Genomic DNA, 7,373 nt, shown 5'->3' on the forward strand with positions numbered 1-7,373 from the left:
CTCTCTATAGACCAGCTGAAGAGAGTATCTATAGAAGAGCTCAAGAGAGTCTTTATAAACGAGCTGAAGGGAGTGCCCACAGACTCGCTGAAGGAAGTCTTTCATAGACCAGTTGAAGGGAGTAATTCATAGATAAGCTGAAGGGAGGGAAGGGTCTCTTTCATAAATCAACTGAACCGTGCCTTTCATAGACGAGCTGAACAGGGTCTTACGAAGACGAGCTGAAGGAGTCTTTCATAGACTACCTGAAGGGAGTCTCTATAGACGAGCTCATGAGAGTCTTAATAGAAGAGCTCAAGAGAGTCTTTATAGACGAGCACAAGAGAGTCTTTATAGACGAGCTCAAGAAAGCCTTTATAAACGAGCTGAAGGGAGGGTCCACAGGCTCGCTGAAGGAAGTCTTTCATAGACGAGCTGAAATGAGTCATTCATAGACAAGCTGAAGGGAGTGAAGGGTTTCTTTCATAAAAGAACTAAACCGTTTTTTTCCATAGACAAGCTGAACCGGGTCTTAAAGAGACGTGCTGAAGGAAGTCTTTCGTAGACGAGCTGAAGGGAGTGAAGAGTCTCTTTCATAAATGAACTGAACCGTGTCTTCCATTCATAGATGAAATGAATCGGGGTTTTTCATAGAGGAACTGAACCGGGTCTTTCATAGACGAGGTGAATCGGGTTTTTCACAGGCCAGCTGAAGGTTTTCTCTATAGACGAGCTGAACCGGGTCTTCCATAGACCAGCTGAACCGGGTCATCCAGAGACTAGGTGAAAAGTGGCTTTCACAGACGAACTGAACGGAGTCTTTCATAGACAATATGAGGAGAGTCTTTATAGACGATCTGGTGGGAGTCTTTTATACACAAGCTGATGGGAGTTATTAATAAATGAGCTGAAGGGAGTCCTTTAAAGACAAGATGAAGTCTTCATAGATAGTCTTTACAGGCTAATGCTCATAGAGCACTCTAGGACTGAGTCTGAAGAGAACTTCTATGGAGATATGAAGAGAGTGTGACTGGGTTGTCTATAGAATATATGCTATAGAAAATGATAAGGTTCTGTGCGATTACGGAAATTGTTCTATTGAAAAGGTATAGATCTGATCGTGTCAAAGAGCTGTCAAGCACATCAAACGGTGGCCAAACAAGGACTAACGGCCAGGAAGGTTCTGCTATGCATTTGGTGGAATGGGGATTATTTATTATGAGTTGCTTCTATATGACCAAACGCTAAATTCTGATACCTACTGTCAACAACTGGACCGTTTGAAGATAGCAATTGACCAGAAACGGCCAGTATTGGCCAACAGATGAAGTGTCGTGTTCCACCAGGACAACGCTAGGTCACACACATCTACAGTGACTCGCCTGAAACTTCGGGAACTTAGTTGGGAAGTTTAAATGCATCCGCTTTCAGTCCGGACTTGGCACCAAGCGATTATCATCTTTTTCTTGCATTGCAAAATTTCTTTAATGATAAAAAATTAGTATCTAGGGAGGATTGTGAAAATCGACTACTAGAGGTTTTTTTTTGCAAATAAAGAGCACGACTTCTATGAGAGAGACCTTTAAAATGGCAACAAATCATATAACAAAACCGTGCATATTTAGCCCAAGTCGGACATTCCGAAGCATCTTAAATAATGTCCTATAATTCATAGAAAAATAATGTATTTATTTTTTCCCAACATCCAGACAAACGATTATCGACTCCAAATTGTCTGAAGAATATAAGTATTTCGATGAGGCACATTTTTGCCCTAGCAAAGTGTATATACCCTCATTAGGCATAAGGCTGAGGGTATAAAACTCTGTCCTGTAGGATCCCTGTGGTGTTTTTTCTTTATTTATTTATTTATTTATTTTTTTTTTTTTTTGAAAAATACAATTTGATTTTTTTAAAGAATTAGGATAAAATTCTAGAAAACAGAGACAGAGCTTTAGATCAAGTTAAGGGGACCCCCCCCCATTCTCGGGGTCAAAATTTTTGTTGATATAAATCGAATCTACACTGATTAAAGAATGTCTCTACAAAATTTCAAGTGAAAATCTCAAGAACTCTTGAAGATATAGCCGATTTATTGTGTCAGCATCAAGTGATGACTGAAGGCCCTCTCAAAATTTAAACGCGTTTTTCTCTAAACATTTTTTTTGCGAATGGCGGGCACGATAACTCAAAAACTAAGAATCCAATCGGTTCCAAATTGTGCAACGTTTCTCTGGGAGTGTATAGCTCTCGTATGAACTAGGATAAAGCCAATCGGTGAAGACCTTCCTTATTTTTAACTTGGTTTTTGGTAAAAAATCGGCGATTTTCCAAAAATATTTTTTCAAAGGTCCACCATTTTGTTAATTTTAGAGCGAAGTCAATAATCCTAGTTCATACGAGAGCCAGACATGTACTCTTTCTAACACCGTTGGAATTTTCGGATTCCGATGTTCCAGTGAGGAGTTATCATCAAAAATAAGGACTTTTCTTTAATTACAAAAAACAACAACAAAACAATAACAAAAATTTTTTGTAAATTATTTTTCTTCTCTTTTAAATCTCCAAATATATAGGTGCAAAGTTACAAACCTTAACAAGCATTGGTATTGATTTACCAGCCCATTGAAAATCTTGAAAAATTAAAATCGAGAATGGGGGGTTCCCTTAATAGAGCTAAGGGCCAGAGAATCTCCGAACTTAATGATGTGGAGTCTTTGTAGACAAAATTAAGAACAGGGAATTTATATACAATGTAAAGGCTCTGAGTGTCTATATTGACGCTCTGAAGAGTCGTTGATCCCACATAGGAGACATTAAGGTAAACCAGTGACAAGCAGAATAAAAATTAAGAACTCAAAAATATTTATGTTTTTTTTTACTTTCTTTAAAATTCTGACATTTAATTCAATACTACATCTGGCGAAATAAAACAAAAAAGGCAAAAGTGAAAAAAATTAGTATTTACATACATACAAATTATATTTTAATGATGCAACGGACGTGAAAGCCTTGATGAACAGGACATACAAAAAAGGCGAACAAATCACATAAGTCCTGTCAAGGTAGCCTTCAGCTATGTGTCAAAACAGATGACAAAAACTTGCTGACATTTATGTATGTGTGAAAGAAAGGAAAGGGAGAGAGAAAAAACATTTAGATTTACGATCTGAATGGTGTATCACAAAAAAAGGTGAAAGAAGCTCATAAATAAAACGTCCACTTGCAAACGCAAAGGCAAGAGTCAGCCAAAGGTAATGAAGAATTAACTCAGAATACACATGGTGTTAGACTCACTCAGGTTGGTCTCAACACTTTAGATGAATGCAATTTGCTTTGGTAAGTTTATTATACAGACGTATGTTGTAACTCATACAGATACTTTGTGGAGGAATTTTGTTTTTTAGATCACTGACCTATCTGAAAAATTTGTTCGGCTTTAGATTCGTAAATTTTTGTGTGGATTTATATATACATTGTTGCCGGAAAATGGAAATGCTGACTGAGTGTAGATTTGGAATACCAAATAGTCTATTGTAGCAAGGTATGGCCATAAAGAGATAATAAGGAAGTTTTAATTATGTTCCCGAAACCACCAAATTGATTAACGGAATATAATTACCAGATTTTTATACCCTTCACCAAACTGAGGTACGGGGTATTATAACTTTGTGCATATGTTTGTAACAGGCAAAAATAATCGAGATAGACCCATGGTTCCTTTTAAGAATATGCATCGAATCACTTTCTGAGTCGATATATGCATGTCCGTCCGTCCATCTGACCTCCGTCTGTTGATGTTCAATTGTAAACAAAGTACAGGTCGCATTTATAATCCGATTTGAATGAAATCTGGCACAGTTCATTTATTTGGGCCAAGGATGAACCCTATTGAAATTAGGAAAAATCGGTTCAGATTATGATATAGCTCCCATATATAGTTTCGTCTGATTTTAGGTAAATAGTGCACCAAACTCCCAATATTTGTCCTATTGATACAAAATTTTGCAGAGAGTATTGAATTAGGTCTAGACTGATGGGTGCCAAGTTTGGTTAAAATCAGTTCAGATTTAGATATAGCTCCCATATATAGTTTCGTCCGATTTTGGGCAAATAATGCACCAAACTCCCGATATTGGTCCGATTGATACAAAATTTTGCAGAGAGTATTGAATTAGGTCTAGACTGATGTGTTCCAAGTTTGGTTGAAATCGGCTTAGATTTAGATATAGCTCCCATATATAGTTTCGTCCGATTTTGGGCAAATAATGCACCAAACTCCCAATATTAGTCCGATTGAGACAAAATAACGCAGAGGGTATTAAATTAGGTCTAGATTGATGTATGCTAAGTTTGGTTGAAATTGGTTCAGATTTAGAATAGCTCCCATATATATTTTCGTACAATTTAGGTTAAATGGTAAACCAAAGGCCCTATATATCTTTCGATTTGAACGAAATTTGGCACAGCGTAATTAAATATGTCTAGAATGATGTGTGTTAAGTTTCCAGAAAATCGGTTCAGATTTAGATATAGCTCCCATATATATCTTCGTCCGATTAAAGGTAACTGGTGTACCAAAGCCCCCATATATCTTTCGATTTGCACGAATTTTGGCATAGCGTACTGAATTAAATCTAGAATTATGTGTGCAAAGATTCTTGAAAATCGGTTCAGATTTAGATATAGCTCCCATATATAGTTTCGCCGATTTTAGGTAAATATTTCACTAAAGTCCCTGGAAATATTTTGATTTGCACGAATTATGGCATAGCGTACTCAATTAAATCTAGAATGATGTGTGCAAAGTTTCCTGAAGATCGGTTTAGATTTAGATATATCTCCCTTCTATATATTTATCCGATTTAAGGTAATTGGTGAATAATGTCTAGAATGATGTGTATAATATCGGTTTCGATTTGCATGAATTTTTGTATAGGGTACTGACCATATAATTAAGTCTAGAATGATGTTGCTAAGCTTCGTGAAAAGATCCATAGCTAGGCCGATTGACACAACTTACTGAAGTAATATAAATTAGTCTCTGGCAAGTTCCCTGAAATCGGTTCAGATATAGATATTATACAAAATCAAGACGTCTGTTAGAATACATATGTAAAATATACACAAAGTGGTGAAGGTTATCATATAGTCGGCCCAGTCCGACTTTACTACTTTCCTTACTGGTTTAAGTTGTTTTATTACATTTGTTAACTTTTGTCAAATGTAATCTTTAATCATTAAGAGAAAATTATGTTCCTAGTCAGAATGAGATTGTCGTAAAATCGACCTTGATCGACTGCAATTTCTGACCTCCTAAGTGGAATTTACAATCATAGCATATACTTATGAAACATTTACATATATACCAGGAATATAAATTGTTGTGAAACGAAGGAGATAACAATATTTACATCGACATTTATTTAGGATTATCTGCATAATACCCAATACAATTTTGCATAACTGCACCTTGCCATAATGACATCGTTATGAGAAAATCATATGAAATGGTATGTTACAACCTATACGGGATCTATGCAGGTGATTTGCATAAGACATTTATTTGCTAAACATGTTTCATAACATAAAATCTGTATCTTTTTCTTTCCTATTTACACGCATTTCAAATTTCCTTAAACTAGATGCTTATGATATGTTTAGATTTACAAAGAATGGCTAGAGAGAAAAAAACGTATCTTCTTCTCCGAATATAAATATATAGTAAATATGCTGATATGTAGCTCCTTTAAAAAGTTTGATCTGATAACAACAGAAAATCAATATACGCCCTTGTTGATTAAAAACTATTGAACGCCAGAATAAGTTTTTAGAAGAATAGTAAAAAAAAATGATCGGTTAGATGATAAGATGACGATCAATAAATAATGAAAAGAAGAGAAATATGGAACAATTGTCATGGAATTTTGGAAATGTTTGGAGATCTGAATAATATTAGGGGGGGAGGTATGTCAGATAGCTATTTCTCTCTAAATTAAATTTAGTTTCGAGGAAGGTAGATATACGGTCCGCCACGCCCGAATTTATACAACTTTTTTCACAGCTATGTGCTCATTTTGTATAGAATTGCAAAATAATGTAATATTTGCTTGATTTCAAGTATCAACAGAAATCGATAATGTCACTGGAATCACGTTGCAAAATAAATAAAAAAAATAATACGAATTTATTAAAGTATTTGTGACATTTGAATACAGATTGTCAATAGATTTATGCTTGAATTCATCAACCAATCAAATAGCAAAAATCACATGATTACACTTGAATTGCCTACTTGAGCTAGGTATATTCGCGTACATAACGTCATGGATGTAAAATAAATCTATAGATAACAAGAAATAAACGATATTGAAAAAAAAAACAACAACATTGATACCTGATTCATTGATTTTATTAATTCGACCAGATTTAGTAGGAAATCGTACTCAAAACTACACTAATTCATGTATTAAGTGGTGGCTCATATTTTATTTGCGTGAATGTGCAAATTCAAAAATATTATAATGTATGCATTCATGAAATTGTAAGGACTGTGGGGCGTATGGGTTATGTACTGGAAACTACACATAAAGTATACGCATAGATGTAGATTATAGCAACCAGACGTGTATTCTATTTTATATTAGTTTGTAGAGTCAAATATTATTTGCAAAAAAGTACCAAAATATGTAGGTCTATATTTTGACATATGAGCCGTTTAGTTTGAAAGTTGTTTAAGTCTATTTTTTATACCCTTCACCACACTGTGGTACAGGGTATTATGTCTTTGTGCATATGTTTGTAACAGGCAAAAATAATCGAGATAGACCCATGGTTCCTTTTGAGAATATGCATAGAATCACTTTCTGAGTCAATTTATGCATGTCCGTCCGTCCGTCCATGTATTTTTGTTAACAAAGTACAGGTCGCATTTATGATCCAATTTGGATGAAATTTGGTACAGGTCACTTAATTGGCCCAAGGACGAACCCTATTGAAATTGGAGAAAATCGGTTCAGATTTAGATATAGCTCCCATATATAGTTTCGTCCGATTTTAGGTAAATAGTGCACCAAACTCCCAATATTTGTCCTATTGATAAAAATTTTGCACAGAGTATTGAATTAGGTATAGACTGATGTGTACCAAGTTTGGTTCAAATCGATTAAATATAGCTCCCATATATAGTTTCGTCCGATTTTAGGTAAATGGTGCATCAAACTCCCAATATTTGTCCTATTGATACAAAATTTTGCATGGAGTATTGAATTAGGTCTAGACTGATGGGTGCCAAGTTTGGTTGAAATCGGTTTTGATTTAGATATAGCTCCCATATATAGTTTTTAGGTAAATGGTGCACCAAACTCCCAATATTGGTCCGATTGAGACAAAAT

Source organism: Musca vetustissima, unplaced genomic scaffold, assembly GCF_032173495.1.
Source record: "Musca vetustissima isolate MV318-11 ecotype Yass unplaced genomic scaffold, APGP_CSIRO_Mvet_v1 utg42698, whole genome shotgun sequence".
NCBI lineage: Eukaryota > Metazoa > Arthropoda > Insecta > Diptera > Muscidae > Musca > Musca vetustissima.